Here is a 20,480-nt window from a genome sequence, read left to right as displayed (position 1 = left end):
GTGCTCAATGGCTGGCCTTGAGTCTAGAATAAAGAGACCATGGGGCCAGCCATGTGGGCAGCAACAGAAAAATGTTAGCATGCTCAGCAAGTAGATGTTTAATTGAACCTGAAAGAATAATTTTCATCTCTAGGATCAATTAGGCTTTATCATTCCCTTATTTATATAAATGCTATATGTTTCATGTAAAGAAATCCAACAATATATGAAAACTTGATAAAGAAAGTAAAGGTCATGTGAAATATTGCTACTTTGTGACAACCACTATGAGTACCTAGGTATTCATTTTTCCATGAATGTCTTTATGCATGCACAAGACACATGCACACATATACACCGCCCCCCCCCGGGCAAATTTTAACTTACATAGGATTATACCACACATGGCAGTTTGCTTTTTTCTCATGGACACTTCCTCATTCTTCCCAGCATCAATACCTCTCATTCCAATTTCCACCTACACACCGCAACTGGGAAGCCAGGATAACACCTTAACATGTGTCCTTCACTATTATTTTCTGTACTTAGGTGATATTAAGCTTTCCCCACTCCCTAGTCTAAGATGTCTTCTGTCATTTTATGTTTTACAAAAATGGGATCATATGACACATTCTTTTGCCGGGTTGCGTTCTTACTCAGTGAAATCCTCACTCAGAAAAATCCTCCAAGTCATTTTCTATGACTGCCCCATATTCCGTGATATGAATATAACACAATTTATTCAACCACTGTTGATAGACATTCTCTTTGTTTTCAATTACTGGCTACTGCAGACGGTGCTGTCATTCCTACATTTCTTATTTCTTGCACAAAGGAAAACATTCTTAATTTGCAAAGGCTATTTTCAAGGGCTGCCTCGTGGTGATGTTAAGGATTCCCAAGAGGAGGCTGGGTTCTCCCCAGAAGTTAGAATCTGGGGCTGGAGTTAACATCCATAGAAATAGTAGGAAGTAGGGGAGACTGCAAAGTTACATGAAAAAACCAGCAAATACCTTTTCTCTATAACTTAAACTGAGAAAGTCTTCCATTCACAATCCTTTCTATCAACTCTTTTGGAAGCATACGGTATTCATTTACACTGATTGACCTCTTCTAAGGAAATTCAGCATTGTAGGGGGTCTGCTAGGTAAATACTATTAGGTCATTGTTTCCTTTTGTTTACGCCAGTAACATTCACGGTGATTCAGCTTCATGTTGGATGAAAAAGGCATATTAATTAAAAAATGTTCAGAAGATCACTACTATTAAAATATGCATTGATTCCCTCTGTGACCTTGTCCGCTTCATTAGTTCTTTGTCGGCAGCCACAACTTCGGATCAGTCTGGTGCGAGATCTCTTGTTGATGCTGTCTCTTAAGTACAACCACTCAGTGATGTGTTTTCAGGATTCAAATCAAAGGAACATTTTTCTGCAATCTGCACAAACCTGCTTGGCACGCGTTCTTGTTTATGGAAAATCCAAATGTATATTTGTGTTCTTTTGAAAGGGGTGGGAGCTGGAAGGGAGGTCACACGGGAGATTAAGTCTCTAGCTTCCCACTCAGCGAGCTGAATTCTTAAAGCCCTATCTGATTTCATAAAGTAAGCAGAAGTTGGAGCTCTGTCTAGACTCTGGCTGACATGCAGACAAAAGAAAGGAATCTACTCAGTGGCGGGCCAGTAGCAGATTTGACTTGAAGGATGCCCTGAGGTGGAAGAAGTAGTCAGGCTGTGATGAAGGAAAGGCTTTCCTTCATATCTGCTGCTTATATGTCACTTTATCCGCACCATCTCATTCATTTCTCACAACCCTGGGGAGAGGCAGGGACCACTATGAGAGCTTCACACATGAAACAGGCTCAGAGAGCAATTTTGCCTCATGTTACACAGCTAAGAAGTGGTAGAGTCAGGACCAAAATAAATACGTAATGCATAAAAATGCATTAAAAAATCTTCATTTCAGAAACTATCATACACATAGAAGAGTTGAAAGCTTATTATAATTTACCATCCCAAACCCACCAACCAGGCTTCAAAAATTGTACAATTATGAGTTTTCATAGCCAATCCTGTTCATCTCTACCATCTTACTTGAGTTCCCTCTCCAACTGGGATATTTTGGAACAAATTCCAGTTCTCGTTTTTTAGGGTGTATTTCCCAAAGATGAATATTTATTGAAAATACAATCACAACACCACTTTGCACCTAAGTTAAAATAACAATTCCTTAAGACCATCAGACATCCAGTCAGGTTCTGGATTTCCCTGATTATGGGGCTTAGCGTTTTCACACGAGTATCCATGGAAAGTTTGAGGTGCAAGTGTGTGTGATAAGGTTGGTGGGTATAGTTGGCCCACTCTGGAAAACTTGCCCTGTGACATTTCTTTTAGTCTAGAATTCTTGAAAAGGAAATCTGCTCAAATAGAAGCTATTGCTCCCTGGAATCCTCCACAAGCAAGTGACTGCTACAGTTCTGTTCTGCATTTAACATGCTTTATAGATATAAAAAGTAAAGGAAATGGGGAAAAGGTATACAGTTCAGCTCCTCATCTCAAATTATGGGTATGGGGACAGAGGAGGGTAGAGGGAGAGAGACAGAGGAAAACAGAGAAGGGGTGGCAAATCTTTCCCAGGCAGAAAAAAGGGAGACATTTTTATTCTGATCCATGAAATCATATTATTCCCAATCACTTTGTTCTTGTCAACATGGAGCTAAGAAATGATTATGTAAAGGAATAAAACATGTTCTCTGTTCTCGTTGATTACCCAGGTTTTATTGCCATTTCTAATAAAGGATTTCAGCTAAAGCATTAGATCAGTAGTCTTTGATTTCTAAACTTAGGTAGAAATCCAATTCTGCTCTTTGGTTCTTTTTCCTCACATTCCTGGAATTCATGAGTCTTGTCCTGAACTCTCTGGGAGCAAGGGCCGAGGTCTGGACGGGACTTTTCAATTAATGCAAATCACGGTCTCTGGTTCTCCTCGATGCTAGCATGTGACAGGGCTGGAGGCCTTTATTTTGCTTAGAGCAGTGACCAAGCAAATGAATGCACGCTCTTGAATATTTGACAAATGTGACAAGCGTGTGCGGCTGCAGCTGCAGCTGGCTGTGCTTAGTTTTTTTAATTTTTTTTTTTATTTAGGTGCTTTCTTAACCAACAGTGTGTGATCTGCCCCACTAGGCTGAGATTTGGTCAAGTCGGGTCAGGAATGCAATTGAGAATTTTGCTTTCTGGCGGGGAAACGTTGTCAAGGATGGGACCAGCTATGCTATTTGCAGGACCTGGTGCAAATAAAAATGTGGGGCTCTTTCCTCAAAAGTACTGAAGAATTTCAAGACGATGATAGCACAGCCCTTTAAGCCAGGGGACATGTGGGACTGCACAGATAGCTCGCCCATGAAGCTGACCTTGGGCAGGGAGCACAGAGCATTTGGTCGGAAATAGACAGATTAATCTGTACTTCTGAGACAGAGAAAAGTAAGAGAGAGCCAAGAATCTAGCTCAGCCTGGTGCAGAACTTGTAGGAGACTAGCAAAGAGCCCACAGGCCAGAACCGGGCAAGAAGAGAGTAGTGAGAACCTGTCTCAGGTGTCCTGATGCTATTTTGGTGAAGTTGGTATGCAGGTTCCCTAATCTACCTGAGTTAGAGGAAGGTCGGAGGTTATCTGGTGGCAAATTAAAGCCCAAGTCAAAGGTAAGTACATATGCAAGAGCATTGGAGAGACAAATATTCACAGCCAGACGACAAAAGACCCAAAGCAGATTTTTCATAGCCCGTGAGCTGATCTTGAACTTTCCAGGGGCTTGGGCTTCGTAGAAAAAACATTCGGGCACTTCTTCTATGTTTCTGCATCTGGAAAGGGAGGCCCCTTTCTCCCAAGTGTTGAGTGACATCTTAGAGCTTATTTCTTTCCAGTAAAAGTGGAAAATATCAACTGAGGTTTCAAAGGAAAGGAAATGTAATGTATTTTCTCATCAAATTTGGCATTATCTATTTAGCAGGCGGGTCTTTAATCTTGCGTGCAGTATTTTTCCATTGTACAATTCTCAGCTTGCCTTGAATCTGTCTTACTCTTTTAACTTGTGCTTTCTAAAATACGATGGTGATTTGCACGACTTATCTTCTTTTGTCATTTGTTTCCTCGATACTTTTGATGATCACTTGCCAGGGTTTCTCTAGAGAACCTCACAATTTTGCCTCTGCAAATATTGAATGTAGCACAGATAAAGCTTCTTTGTTGGTGTGAATTCATTAATGACTTTGATAAAAAGAACTTTCCGTGTCCGGCATCCCGGGAGGACTGAAATGATTCGGGGCCTGTTGATATGAACATAAATGAGGAGGTGCAATAATAGGCCTTTGAAAAATCCCATTAAATTTTTAAATGAGAAGGAAAGCCACTCACTCCTGTTTCAGGACTATAGTGAAGTACCTCGCCATCCTCCTCCCTAAGAACTGGAGAATGGAGATGTGAGGTTGAGATCCAAGAGCTGAATCTTTAAATCAGTATATTATTATGTAGATCACAACAGGGAAAGGACAAAGAGAAGGATAAATTCTTTAGCCAAAGGCAGAACTACAGCCTGATGAAATGTACTAGGGAAGCATATGTCAACTGGATATGTGAGCAATGCAAACAGAAAAATCACAGAGGTAAACATTGGCAGTGTCTTTTCAAATGTTATCCAGGGGAGAGAAAGCTTTAGTAGATGGACTTTAAGTACTCTTGACTCACCGGTTGACTCAGCGGTAAGTCCATACCTGTGTCCGAGATGGCTGTGTTGTGTTTTCTTTGACTGAATTGATGAAGCAGCATTCAGACTTATTATTAACTATCCTTGTTATATTCTATTCTTGCCAATCAGCCTGATGCATATGATTCTTGGCTACATTTGTTGATCAGGTTTGAATAAGGATAGTTCATACTATTCATTCACAAGTCGATTGTTCCAAGAGTTTCTGAGACTATTTCCTTTTCTACTGTAAGTTGATAAACTGAAATTCTGGTCTTACGCATCGATGGGTGGCTAGGTGAAGTGAGTCAGCAGCAGGGGAAGGACCTGAACTGGAGGTACTGGCCTCAGATCCGGATACAATCAGAGATGACATGCATGCGCTGAGTGTCTTCTTGACTAGTTTGGGAGTGCTGAGCATTCCAGGAGCAGCCTGGACATTGAGTTTGTCCTCTTCCACTGTTTTTAGTCCTGGTGTCTATGCATTTTATTTCATTCCTGACTCCTAATTTAGATCTTGTCATAACAGGACTCTGAAGGCTACAACCGGAAGAGGGAACACATAGGCTCCAGGCTTTTCATGTTGGTTACAATGAACTCACTGTTCATGTAAATTTGTCTAGAAAGACCATAAACCCATCATGACTTTGAGCTTATTATTTTTTTTTAATACATTTTACCTTTCTCTATGCCTTCTTGATGCTGTCTTTGCTTGTCTCAGGGGGATATCTCCTAGTTGGTCACATGTTCAAATCTGCTTTTGCTTCACAAATTAGATTTTATCACCTGCTCTTTGCTCATGTCTTCCAATCTCAGTTCCATGCACCTGTCTCAGCAGTGACTCTCGATGACTCTGTGCACTGAGTCTAAGGCTCCTGTCCTTGGTACTTCTTCTATGGTCAACCTCTCCCTTGCTATCACTCCAGTCCCTCCAACCTCAGAAAATGTCCTTCAAAGCTGAATGAATCTTCTCAGTCACATTCCCTCTTTACAATGTGGAGTCCAACCAAAGAGTGGCAAGAAGAACTTTGAGAACCCAACAAAACGGAGGAATTTAAGCAAAAACCTGATAAAATGACCCAATCAATCCAGACAAGGCAACTTTCAGTTTCAGGCGACTATGAGGCAGAACTGGGCAAGGTCATTAGGTTGTGCAGGTGGCAGAGGCTTTCAGAAGAAATGGAAGGAGCACAGAGGTGTCATGGCTTCAGGGAGGGAACGTGGTGTTATGTGATAATCCTATACTTCAACAGTGACCATGAAAGCCCTGAGGTCCCCAGTGGAAAATCACTGCGCACCAAGTTGTGAATGACCTACGTCTGCAGCAGGGTGTAGATAAGCCACCTGGGGATTGAGCGTGAGTGGCTATAGTCAGGAAGCCTCACCACACACCTGTTTTCCATCCTCAGCATGTGGTGACTCTGTGGTAACATAACTCCCTGCTTTGGAAAATATAGGTTGATTTGCAGCATATTTTCTTGGCATCGGATTAGGGGCTGGGAGTTAATTTCAATTCATGTGAATTCTCTGGGGTTACATGGATAACAGTGAGTCTTTCTAGTCTGAGGAAATTTCATATTTTCTGAAACTGGGAAATGGACCCATGAAAATGTAGGGCTTTGATTTTTCGAAAAGAAAAAAGTCTTAAAAAAAGTTTCATCCACGTTCTATGTTCCAGTTCCCCCACCCCTCACTCTGACTCTGCTCCTCATTTATATATTTTACTTTGGCTTTACTTGAGGCTAATCTTGCTATTATTAGCTTTCGGTCAATCAGAATCCCATGGCGATAATAATGTCTTTGTATTTTGTTAAACAACACAAATATTTTTATAAATAACACATATTTAAAGAAAAAAATGTCACCTTTAAGAAGGTAAAACAAGTTGACAAATGTTTCTTTAAGTGAAGCTAATTGCATGGAATATTTTATGACATTTCCATGGAAAATGTTACAGGACATCTCTAGAGGATTTCAGGGGAACTTTTATAGCTATTTCCTGCTCCATCAGCATTTTACAGAATCCTGTGGAAAGCAGGGGTGCTTGCCGCTGCATCTGGTTAGTCATGGGCGTCAGTTTCTGTTGGATAATGGGGGAGCCTAGAGAACAAACATTGGCGAAGACTGTCCCGAGACAATGTCGAGGAATCCTGTGGCCATAAGTAACCGTGGGGGCTCTAGAATGGACATGAAAGAAGTCTGTGACGTGGTAGGGAATGCCTCTCCTTCTTAGTTTCCAGGGACTATAGTTCATTAAAGTGCTATCTACCTTGTTATCATAGTCCTCAAGTGAAAGAGCTGGGTGAAAATTCTCATATATTGTGGAGACTGGCTTTAGTAACCCCCCCCCCTTTTTTTTTAAATTGAAAAATTTTAAATGTCACCAAGGGACCCAAAAATTCAGTACCTACTCTACCAAAGACATACTACGTGTAAGGGATACAGACAAATGTTAGGTGCAAAGCATATGCTCCAGAAACTGATCATCTGTGGTTGATCATGTCGAATATGGCTTTGTTCATGTTTGCCTGCAATATTCTTCATTTAACAAGCAAGGCTCATCATATAGCTACATTCCACCGCCATTTCTGTGAAACAAATATTAACATATAATTACAAAGGCTCTCACATTATCATCTCCTGAAGATTTGAGATAGCATTGTCGTTTATCCAACTGGCTGCACATGATTAGGTCATAACTTGGTAATTATTTTATGTTACCCTATTTGTATGTGATGTAAATTCTTCAAACGGAATCTGTAATGGAGAGTAATTGGTATCAAGGGTGGCCATCTGAACTGCACCGAACACTGAAATATCTGTGCCGTTGGCAGACAAATTGTGCAGTGGAGTCAGGACATCTGATTCAGAGGCCCTCAGATGCTCTTGGTTCTTGGATGTTGCTTTTAGCTTTGACACTAACTAGATCATAGTCTCACTAGAACTCAGGTTATTCTGACTCTTGATGTACAACGTCTTCACTCTCTATCTTCTCTTGAAGGGACGTTATTAATTAATAATACCACTTTTCACTAACTTAGAAAATGTAATTTTATAAACATTTTCCTACCTACAATAGCCCTAAGAAAGAATAGGACAGAAATTATTATCTCAATGTTTACAGAAGAGGAAGAGTGTTGAATGACCTGCTTTTGTTCACAGATCTATTTGTGGAAAGGGTAACAGAACCCAGGGATTCAGATTCTGGAGTCTCAGATATTTTCCATTGACTGGAACATATCGACTCTCTGGAGAAATTTTTGTAAGATATTAATTTCTAAAGTTGAAGATCCACCAATGAGCTCTGTGTCTTGGTCCCCTTAAGTCACTGGACGTCATTCCACATGGCCCATGGCCCTCCCCAGTTGCTCATATGTTGTCCTTGTTCACATGGTGGTGTGTCTCCATGATGCCAAAATAACTAATCAGTTCAAGATCTTCTTTGAAAAAGTAAAACCAGTAGTGTTTAGTGTCATGGAGACAAAACAACTGGTTGATTTGACTTTTATCCATTTTCAATCAGTGGTTTTAAAGCCATGGAGAAATAGCTGGTCTTTTTTCATCTTATGAGGTAGCTTTCCGGCTTTCCTCCCTCCCTCCCTTCTCTTTTTCTCTCTCCACCTCTCTCTCCTCCTCCTTTCCTTTCTCATTTCTTTCTTTCTTTTTTTTTTTTTTAAACACATTTTACTCTTTTTCCATCCTAGGTAACAAATGGTTATTATAGAAAATTTGGAATACAAAGTGCAGAGAGAAGAAAAAATTAATATGACCATAGTCATACAGCATATACACACATTTGTTCCAACATGTTTAAAACAAGTAATATTCCTTTCTCTTCCCTACAATCAGCTGGCTGAATTTCAGCTGCGTGTTGGAAATTTCCTCTTTGTTTCCAGCTCATTTATTACATACCACCTGATCTTTAACCTTAGAGATGCCTGGTTAATTTTCTACAAGGACGCTATGACATTCCTGGATCTGACATGACTTTGCAATGAATAGTGGTATTAACTTATTTTTACTCACTGATTTTACTAATTTTACTAATTTTTACTCACTGGATATGGGCTGAATTGGGAAAATTGAATCTCAGATTTTGAGATCCCAGTCACGTGTGGGAGTAGCTGAATGATTTTGTTATGCGATGTCATCTCATGCCATTTATTTGCTCATTCAAAATGTATTAACTACCTCCTGTGTTCCAGACCCTGTTCCAGATAACGAGGATGTGGTTATTAAAAAGTCCTCTCTTCATGGCACCCATCAAACACTAAGGTATATATGTATCAAGTAAATCATTACCTGGCAGGACAGGTAAGAAGGAGAAATGCATATACTGGGCTAAAAGCCGGAAATAAAGGCTGTCATTATGTAGGAGTTTATGCCTAAAACCCATGATCTGCACATCTCATAGGCTCAACTGCAGAAAGCTCTTCAGCTGTCTGGGTGCCACTGGGCTATGAACTTAGAGACCATACTCCTGCTGATATGATATAGGAAAGAGGGTAAGAAAGGATTAACTTAAGGAGTTATCTAATCTAGAAAGAAGAGGCATCCGTTTACACACACACACACACACACACACACCTGCAGGGATCATGGACTTAGTGGGGAGTAATAGATGCCAATAATCATTTAGCCCCCACTCTCTCATCTTTTATCTTGGAATTTGAGAAATATGGGTTGCAGGTGTCACTCTGTAGTCACCATTTTATTGACCTCAGCAACCTTCACCTAAAATCGGCACGGATTTCTTTAAAGCTAGAGGTTCCTATGACTGATTTCTTGATAATTCTGGAGGCCGACCTTTGGTAGAGAGCAGCTCTGTGGCAAGATCCTTGAAGGGAGTAGGAGAATTTGTAGCAATTCCAGGTGGTCCCAACTGGAACAGATGCCTAGAGACAGAGTCATACAGCTTAGCATCGAGAAATTAAAGAGTCTATGTTTCAGGAGGTCCTAAATGGAAAGAGTTCTAAATTTGGAGTCAGTTGATTCCTCTTAGTAAATGTGTGACCCTAGGAAAATTATGCTTAATTTCTTTGAGTTTCAGTCTCCTCCTCTGTAAAATAGGGCAAAACCACATATCCTACAGATCCCTCATAAAGATTACATGCCATAATATGGGCAGAAATACAGTGCCCAACAAGTAGCAGGAGTCAGTGGGCCATTCTCTCCTCCTTCTTCCCTCACATCCTCCTGGACATGGCTGGTCACATTTGCCCCTTACAGTCCAATTGCTCACAACCTCCAGTAGATGTTTGGCTGCCACCCAGTGATGACTTGCTTTGAAATGCTGCTTTTGATGAAAGTGGACTGTTTGAGAATTAATTCTTATCCTGGCACCTTTGTGGTTGGGAAGTTCTGCTGGACCACTGGCAGCATCATCCCGTGGATTGGCAGTTTGAGTCATTCCAAACTTTCAACTAGATTCACTTGAGGAAGTGACCCTTTGGGAAATGCAAGAGCATCCACTACTATCCATTTCAGAGCCTCACTGTAGCTCTCTGGGGCCATGGATCTCCGAGCTCCTTGGAATGTACTTTTTTCCTGGTGAGAAGGTTGGCAGCAGTCAGCTGACTCTTTGGTTAACTATTTCAGAAAAGCTCACGTGGGCCCATGACTGAAACAGGGAAGATAGATTAAAAATCTTTTTTTTTTTTTTAAAGAGAAAAGAGAAGGAGTAGAAGAAGAGGAATATAAATAGAGAGAAAGGGGAAGGAATATGAAGGAAAAAAGAAAGGCAAACAGGGAAGAGCATAGATGTCAGGTTTTTCCAAGGGTCTCAATAGAACCAGGACACCATTAACAGGGGGTATCTCCAAACAATAGACTTTCAGAAGTCCAGAATATTATTTATATATAAATATTATAAATATAAGTATTTATAACACTATAATTATAGTATTTTATAATATAATACTATACTGTACTATAATAGTATACTACACTATAATGATATTCTAGTATTATATTAATTATAATTTATATTATAAATATATATTATAAATTAAAAAATATATATATATTTAAAGATGTCTTTAGTTATTTGAGATGGAGAGAGCATGAGAGTGGGGAGAGGAAGAGAATCTTCAATCAAATTCCTCACTGAGCATGAAGCTCCATGAGGGGCTTGATCCCATGACCCTGAGATCATGATCTGGGCTGAAACCAAGAGTTAGATGCTTGATCAACTGAGCCACCCAGCACCCCAGGAATCTGCATTTTTAAAGAAATATCCCAAATGATTCTGATCTAATGCTAAAGTCACTATTTTAGGAATATAATAAGATGATATTTCAACCTTGTATTTCAATTACACTTTCATTAAAAAATAGTTAAACCTGTAAAAAACAGACAGTAAGATAGTGGTTATCAGAGGATGTTCGGAGTAGGGTGGGGAAAGAGCGATGGTGTTAAGGGTGCAAACTTGTGATAAATAGTAAAAAAAACTGTAGAGATTAAATTCTTATTATAATGAATAAAGACAATAGTATCGTACTATAAAATATGTAATTATGGAATGTGATAGTGTTATGAATGTGATGACCATCAGCCATCATATTACATTATGTAAATGCATCAAAGTAATGTATTATATACTTTAAACTTTAAAAAAAGATTTTATTTATTTATTTGACAGAGAGAGAGAGAGAGAGAGAGCAATGAAGGAGAGGGAGAATCAGGCTCCCCACTGAGCAGGGAGCCTGATATGGGGCTTGATTCCAGGACCCTGGGATCATGACCTGAACCAAAGGCAGATTCTTAACTGACTGAGCCACCCAGGCTCCTCTATACTTTAATCTTATATTATGTTACACATAAAATTTATTCTGTGAAATACATTAAGTTATGGGGGAAAATATTTCATCTTGTCTCAAACAGAGCCACTGTTTCTATGTTATGTCCATTTTTATGTTATATCCGTTCTTTAAGGGAAAAATCCAGAAGGCTGGGACTCAGTTGAATGTTGTAGATACATAGATATCTGAGAAGCTCGAGATCACAGGCATGGGTGTATGACATCACTGTCTGTATGTAAATTTTGGGCAATGGGATCCTAGATGGCGACCTTGAAATTTGAGATGCTCTCTCTTCCCAGACTGTAAGACACTGATCCTTCTGGTGCCACAGGCAGACAGAGTAAGGATGCTAGTATAGCCAGGGCAGTTGGGCACACTAAGCCACCAGAACACAGGGGTTGAGGACAGTGGTGACTACGGCGTATCTCATTATATGGATTTGTACCTGGCTCACCCCCCATCTCTTACTCCAGAGCCTGCCTTGATGGTACCATTAGAATAGTTGAATCAGACATAGTGCATTTGCAGAGACTTTTTAAGCTGTAATTTGTCAAAGGTTTCCCACCTGTTTCCTGTTTCTGTAAGCCAGAGCAACCTCAAGCAGCTGCATTTGTGTGTATTTGACACCAAATGCCAATGCCCTTTGGATTAATGGCACACTCCAATGTGACTATTTCTTTCCATTGGCTGCATTACACTAGATGTGCACAAAAGACAGAACTGCAGCCAACCCACAGCTGCTTATAGGGCGTGTACTGTCATTTTGGTCAAATTCCTGGACTGTCATCCACCATCTATCACAAGTGTCTTTCTTCAAAGGGAGAATAGGAAAATAAACTTTGACTTTTGCAAGCAAAAAGAGCAAGGAATTGGTTCAATGATATGAATTTTATTAATTATGCAACTTTTTTGGAGAAGAGGTAGAAGTCTGCTCTGTGTTTGGAAACACCAAGGAATTTAACAATTTACTTCCTGGTTTAAGCAAGACACACCCATATGCTAATGTATAGCTTCTCGGTCTGTTCAGGCAGGAGTAGCTTAAAAGCAAGATGTAACCTCCCCATTGGTTACATCTCCAAAATGTCTCCCTCATTTCTGGTGATTGCCAAATCAACAGGCCTTTAGAGAAAGAGAACTTTTCTCCCTTTATTTTATAAATGTAGCCTTGTTCCAAGAAAGTATTTTAGGCAGCTAGCCAAAATACATACAAAAGAAAAAAAAATAGTGATACAGGGATTTGGGGATGATTTTTTTTCATGTATATGCCTAGGAAAATGAGGTTTGGGGTAAATGTTACAAAGTTATTCTAAATAAAGTTGAACTGACTGTGCTGGGAATATTTTGCCCTTTGGTAATTTTTTTTACATAAGGGAAGTTTGGGTGCTTATTTATTTGTTTATGTGAGCGTAGTTGGCACACAATATTACATTAGTTTTAGGTGTACGACAGAGTGATTCAATAAATTTATATATTATGCTGTGTTCACAAGTGTAGTTGACATCTATCCTGATATATCACTATTATGCTATCATTGACTATATTCCTTACGCTGTGCCTTTTTGGGAAAAGATTTATTTATTTATTTTGGAGAAAGGGCAAGAAGAGGAAGGGGGACAAGCAGACTCTCACTGAGAGTAGAACCCTATGTGGGGCTCTGTCTCAGGACCCTGAGATCACAACCTGAGCTGAAAATAAGAGTTGGATGCTCAACCGACTGTGCCACCCAGGCACCCCCTTATGCTGTCCCTTTTATTCCCATGACTTATTTATTTTATAACTGGAAGCCAGTATCTCCCACTCTTCTTCACCCACTCTACCGATCCCTTGCTCCCCTTCCCTCTAGTAGCCAGATTTTTTGTTCTCTGTCTTTGTAGGTCTCATTCTGCTTTTTGATTGTTATTCATGTGTGTGTGTGTGTGTGTGTGTGTGTGTGTGTGTGTGTTTTGGTATTGTTTTTAGAGTCCACCTCTGAGTGGAATCATATAGTATTTGTCTTTCTCAGTCTGACTTATTTCACTTAGCATAATGCCCTCTAGGTCTATTCTGGGCACTAATTTAATTTCTGGTGCCTGTGAGGTCCACTATAATATATAAATGCCAGAAATGTTGGATTTCAGTTGCAAGATTAGATAATGTAGATATTGTTTATATAGTTTAATTTACTTATTTAGTTGCAAAGCTTAGATGATATGCATATTATTATTTATACTATTTCTTCCATCCGTATAGAAGAATTTGGGAGTCTCAGAACAATAATAACCTGACCTTCAACTTAATTTCAAAAGAAAGAAAAGAGAAAACGGGAAAGGACAGATATAATGTGCTTAGACACTGGTCATGGCCTCTTGGCCATACTCCTATTTATTTATTTGTATTTTTTAAAAGATTTTATTTATTTATTCATGAGAGACACAGAGAGAGGGAGAGAGAGAGAGAGGCAGAGACACAGCAGAGGCTCCATGCAGGGAGCCCGAGTGGGACTCGATCTCGGGACTCCGGGATTACACCCTGAGCCGAAGGCAGGTGCTAAACCACTGAGCCACCCAGGGATCCCCCTATTTATTTGTATTTTTAAAAGATTTTATTTATTTGAGAAAGAGAGAGCACAAGCAGGTGGGGAGGTGCAGAGAGATAAGCAGATTCCCCACTGAGAAGGGAGCCTGAGGCAGGGCTTGAACCTAGGACCATGAGACTGTGACCTAAGCCAAAGGTAGATGCTTAACCAACCAAGCCACCCAGGGACTCTGGCCATATTCCCTTTTTAAAAAGTCTGCTTCGGGATCCCTGGGTGGCGCAGCGGTTTGGCGCCTGCCTTTGGCTCAGGGCGCGATCCTGGAGACCCGGGATCGAATCCCACGTCGGGCTCCCGGTGCATGGAGCCTGCTTCTCCCTCTGCCTGTGCCTCTGCCTCTCTCTCTCTCTCTCTCTCTCTGTGACTGTCATAAATAAATTAAAAAAAATAAAAAAATAAAAAAAAAATAAAAAGTCTGCTTCCAACTATAGTCCTGGTGATTGGTGAGGATGTAGACCTATTAGTAGCAGATACCCGTCTTCCACAGTGAGTGGATTTGATCCTCGCTGGCTAGTCCGATGCTCCTAGGAACTAGGAATCAAGACCCAGAGACCAGTTAGGGGCAATATTGGAGCTTCTCGTAGACAACCTAATATTAGAGCTGTTACAGGCACATCACTTTTAGGTTTGCATCAAAGTTAAATCCTTGTAGAAAAGGCTGGTCTAGAGAGGAGAACAGATGTATATATCAGTTATGTATTTCCTTCTAACACATTGTCATAAACTTAGTGGCTTAAAACAATGCACCTTTATTATCTCACATTTTCTGATATGGGCATAGTTTAACTGAGTTCTTTGACTCAGGGTCTCTCACAAGGCCATATTCAGGGTGTCACCTGGCACTGATGACTCTGCCAGGAAGGATCTACCTCCAAGCTTACTTGCATAGCTGTTGACAGAATTCATTTCTTAGTTCACCACTGCCTCTCCTCCTTGCCTTGTGGATCTCTCCCTAGGGCACCTTACAACATGGCAACTTGCTTCATCCAAGCCAGCGAGAGAGAGAATCTGCTAGCAAGACAAGTTATAATATAATTTAATGCCATCACTGAAGGGACATGCCTTTTTGCAGTATTCCACTGGTTAGAAGTGAGTGATGCGTCCTGCCCACTATCAAGCACAGGGACTTAGACAAAGGCATGAGTGAGAAGACGGACCATTGATGGCCATTTTAGAGATGTCTGCCACAGAGCAGAAATAGAAAATCCAAGAAGAGAATAGTGAGAGAGATTGTGATGGAGAGGAAAGATGGAAGGAGGAGGAGGAACCACCTGATATATCTTGAATTCTCACCAGGGGTCCGGCTCTACTTCTTAGACACTGAGTCATAGGGACGCCTGGGTGGCTCAGTGGTTAAGCATCTGCCTTTGGCTCAGGTTGTGATCCCAGGGTCTTGGGATCGAGTCCCATCTCGGGCTCCCTGAGGGAAGCCTACTTCTCCCTCTGCCTATGTCTCTGCCTCTCTCTGTGTGTCTCTCATGAATAAATAAATAATATCATAAAAAAAGGAAAATGGATCATATAAAATTCTCCCATTAGCATTACAATAATGACCTCTTCTAAAAAATAAAGTTTTATGAATTATGATAAAATATGCTTAAAACCTACCATTTTAATAATTTTTTCTGTGCATCATTCAGTGTTAAGTGCATTCATATTGTTATGTACCCATCACTACCATCCATCTCCAGAATTCTTTATCTTCCAAAACTGAAACTCTGTACCCATTAAACAACATCTCCCCATCCTCTCCTCCACTCAGCCTTTGGCAGCTACCCTTTTACTTTGCCTTTAAGAATTTAGTTTCTCTAGGTACCTCATGTAAGTGGAATCATATGGTGCTTGGCTCTTTGTGAGTGGCTTATTTCACTTAGTATAATATCCTCAAGGTGCATCTATGTTGTAGTGTGACAAGATGGTCTTCTCTTTTAAAGTTGAATAATAAATAATATTCGATAATAATAAATTCCACTGTATGTGTGTACTACATTTTCTTTATTCATTCAGCCATCAATGGGCAGAAGGGTTCTTTCCAGCTTTTGGCTATTCCACCTTTTAAAATAAGGCTGCTATGAACATGGGAGTACAAATATATCTTTGAGATCTTGCTTTCAATTCTTTTGGGAATATATCCAGAAGTGGAATTACTGGATGATATGGTAATTCTGCTTTTAGTTTTTTGAGGAACCACCATACCGTTTTCTTTGATAGCTGTACCGTTTTACCTTCTTACTGACAATGGACAGGACTTCTGATTTTTCCACATCCCTGTTGACACTTGTTATTTACTGTTTATATATATATATATATAAACACTAGCCATTCTAATGAGTGTGAAGTGGTATCTCATTGTGGTTTTGATTTGTATCTCCCAAATAATTAGTGATGTTGAACATCTTTTCATGTACTTATTGGCCATTTGTATATCTTCTTTGGAGAAACATCTATTCAAGCCCTTTCCCTATTTTTTTCCCTCAAAAGTTTTATTTTAGAAACTTTATCATTTTCAGATTTTACATTTAGGTCTGTGGTCTATTTTAAGTAATATTTTACATAATACACAGGATAGATTGTTTTTTTCCGCTTAGGTATAAGCAAGTTTTCAAGCATCATTTCTTGAAAGGACAGTCCCTTCTCTTTCAAAATGCCATTATATATTTATAGGAAATCAACTCTTGTATTCTGTTATAATGATCTATTTTTCTATCTTTATGACAGCACCGTACTGTCAGTATAAGTAGCTTTTATTGTTGCTGTTCCTAAATCAGGTTGTTTTATTGTTTTATTGTTGTTGAGTTGTAGGAGTTCTTTATATATTCTGGATATTAATCCCTTGCCATATATATTTTGTAAAGCCTTCTTTTACTTGAACTTGTTTAAATGGGTTTCTAGTCCTTGTAAACAAAATATCATTGATTAAGACATGAAAGCATCAGGCGGTTTTTGCATCTTATCTCAACTCTTCCTAGTATTTTGTGTTTTCATCTATTGATTTTAAAAAATGCACATTCCATAACATTGATCTCTAAGGCTTTTTATTATAGGTTGGGTTGGTTTTTTGGGTACCATTATTAGCCAGCTTAAAATTTTAAGATTAAGTCCAGGTTCACACACAATTTTAGATCAATAACTTAAGAGTGTTTTGAAATATCTAGATAATGATAAAAAGATTTTTTCCTTCTGATGCAAAAAAAGTGGACCAAATTCTCCACCTCATTTTACACACACAGACCCTATCCAAAAACTAAACATAAACCCAAGGTCGACCAAATATGTTTAGGCATAGACCTGTCCCTAGAGAGGATTGGCGGGAAGAGTGGGGACTCAAGAGACCTCAGGGACTTGCTTCCATGCCTCCAGACTTTCACTTTTCCCAAATGTTCTCCTGTCACTAGCATTGATTTGACTCTCATAAGTGTGAAGTTAGAGATTTTATTTTTCTTTTCACAGACATGATTATCAGTAAGTGCTAAACTAGCTAGCCTCTCCAAACTATATATAGCTTAATGAGGAAGAGGCCATGAAGCAAGTTGCTTGCTGGAATAGTATATATATGTGTATATATATATATATATATATACACATATATGTATGTAATATGATATGTAGTGTACATAATGAAATATAGATTTACATGTTTAGCAGGTGAGTTCCAAATCCATATATAGAAAAGTTTTTTTTTTTTTTTTTTCAAAGCCAGGGGTGCATGATGGTGGGTAGAAGCAGTTATTTTAACTCTGCCTCTCCCCACACTCCCATGCCTCCTCCTAGGCAACACAAAACGCATGACTAAATGATTGGATCTATACCTTTCAGTGCAAGAGAGTCGGGAGGCTTTTCTTTTTTCCTTCCTTTCCTCCCTCCTTTTTTCCCGCCATTCTAATGAAATTTTCAGACACAGAAAAGGAAACCGAGTTATTTATAGGAGTGGGAGGAATGTGAGTGCTAATTGTGCTTAGTCTATTCCTAAGTGTGTAATCTGTTTGCTATTAAATTTTACAATCTTTCAGCAATATACACATTTTTAAGAGGAGAACTTCATAAATCTGACAAAGAAAAACTAAAGTAAATTATTCTAAGGGTTCAAATCTTCTAATGAAAGTCAGATTTAAAATAAAAATTTATTTGTAGGATTAACCTCTCTTGTAGCACAGATCTCTGCCTTCCTCTCTTGATTAGTTTATTCAGTTCCTTTCTAGACTAGTAAGGTTTGATACAGCTACTCATGGGAGATAAAAGTTTCTGGCAATGAGTTATCATGCATGCATGTATATGCACGCACACAGAAAATGGGGTCAAATGGGAAGTTATTGGATGCAAGCGTCTCAGGAAGACACTGGGGCCGTAAATTCTAAATTCAGCATTTTGACAATCTAATAATGAAGATAAATCAAATTATTTGCTCCAGAATAAAGTCACCATGGGTAGAAAATTGTTATGGGAAACAAAATTTTCCCAGGCTTGCCCACCTTGATTGCTTCCTCTGGTAATCCTGGGAAGCTGCTTCTTGGAAATTATACATTTGCTAAGAGGAACTAGAAAGATCATAATCATTCTTAGGTGAATTTTCCATACTGGGAATGATTTCCTGTTTGAAATTTGTCCTAGTGTGATTGTCAAAGCCACAGGGATTAGAAAATTTCTCAAATTACTTTAAGAAAAGATCTGTTTATGAAAAGACCCTAACCTCTTAAATTCACAAGCAGAGAACCATCAGGAAGCCAGGCAGCTACAGGGGGGTACAGGGGGTCTCCAACACACAGCACGTTCCCCTCTTTCTGCTTCTTTGTATCCTTCCCTCTGCCCCCTTCTGCTTCTGAAAATTAGCAATACATTATTTACTTGAACTCCTTATGTGATTTTTCCTGCCTTCTAGCATCTGCTTTTCATGCTATTTTATTTGATGTTTTACCATAGCTTTAGTGTGTTATGATCTGTCTTAACCCCTTGATTACCTCATGCTATCATGTTGACTTAGGTTTCTACTGCTCAGCTGCCATAGTCACCTAGTAAGTTTAGTTAAAATTATTGAGAAGGGAATCTGATGGGTTTATTCTGACTTTTTATGCCATTCCAGCCTATGCCATTGGTTGCAGGTCAGTTGATGATTTGGCTCTTTTTGAGTGAGTAGCCAATTGCTTTTAATCATTTGTTGCTTTGGGTGGAGGGAACAGGGCTGTTTAATCCACACAGAGCCTCCTTTCCAGTTGGTTGTGGATATCCTGGCTGTTTTGGAGGTTAATTCACTATTCTCCCAGGAAGGCACTAAGTATAAGTCAGAATTACAACAGTGATATAAGTCTGATCATTTGTCATCTCTGAGCTGCTGTTTCTCCTCTGTGCAAACGAGATAATATTTCTCAGGGCATTGTCATTATCCATTGATGAGTCACACACCATGTAATTATTTGGCATCCTAAAACAACAATAAATTATTTTTTCTCTCCTGATTCTATCAGAGAACTAGGCAGTTCTGCTTCATGGGGTGTCACTGTGGAATGTATGGACGACCCCAAATTCTTAACTCACACAGTTGGCAGTTGGTGCTCACTGCTTCCTGGAAGCTCTGCTAGAACCAGGGCCTAGAGTATTCCCACATGGACCTCTCCATGTTGGTGCTTGGGTTTTCTTGAAGCATGGTAGGTGGGCTTCATGGAGGAGGACATCAAGAGGATAAGCCCCAGTGTGCAAGCATATATCAAGCTTCCACTGCATTACTCTATTCTAATGTGCTGTTGGTCAAAGCTGATCACAAGGATGTGAACACTGGGAGGCATGGTCCACTGGGCTCCTAACATCACAGTCTATTATGCAGGTGTTGTCATATTAAATGAGATAGTAGGTGGATAATGGTCTTTAATGTAATTGAAACTCAGCAAACACTTGGATACTATTTCTGTTGAAGGAAGTATTGATTGTTTTATACCTACAGCATAGCTTTATTGCATTGTACATTTCTGTGTTGAACACATTCATGTGTTCAACATAAGCATAATATTATATCATATTTTTGTAAACACATTTAGATATTCCTTCCTTCTTAAAAGATATTTCAGGATTCTCAAAAATTCCATGTGACCCAGAATTATCTCCTTCTCTGAGGACCACTGATTCCTTACAATACCTATGAAAGCTACTGTAAAAATAACATTCAGCATTGTCATTTAGGGATCCAGAATGAGATAGGTTAGTTAGGGAAAGCACTTCAGAGTGGAGGCCTTGAGCAGTTCTTAGGTGAACAGGAACAATTGCTGTAATAGGCCTGGAATCTTCTGATTCTGCAGAAGAAGAAACGGAAGTTTAGAAAGGAGAAGCAATCTGTCCAAGGTCACTGGCAGTGACCAAGCCAGAGTTGGAGTCATTATCATCTGATACCCTCATCCATCAACAAA

At 39.5% G+C, this 20,480-nt stretch overlaps 1 long non-coding RNA gene across 5 annotated transcripts in view; it reads left to right on the top strand.

Moving 5' to 3' along the window:
* The first annotated feature begins 3,458 nt into the window (after positions 1-3,458).
* LOC144286759 (uncharacterized) overlaps positions 3,459-20,480 on the top strand; it is a 150,464-nt gene continuing 133,442 nt past the window's right edge. For all 5 annotated transcript variants that reach the window (XR_013354717.1, XR_013354718.1, XR_013354721.1 and 2 more), the window contains exon 1: positions 3,459-3,676. This is a non-coding gene — a long non-coding RNA (uncharacterized LOC144286759). The remainder of the gene's footprint in view (positions 3,677-20,480) is intronic.

This window comes from Canis aureus, chromosome 16 (assembly GCF_053574225.1).
Source record: "Canis aureus isolate CA01 chromosome 16, VMU_Caureus_v.1.0, whole genome shotgun sequence".
In the NCBI taxonomy this organism is placed as follows: domain Eukaryota; kingdom Metazoa; phylum Chordata; class Mammalia; order Carnivora; family Canidae; genus Canis; species Canis aureus.
Note: the sequence above shows the minus strand (reverse complement) of the source record. Positions and strands in the feature narration are given on the sequence as shown.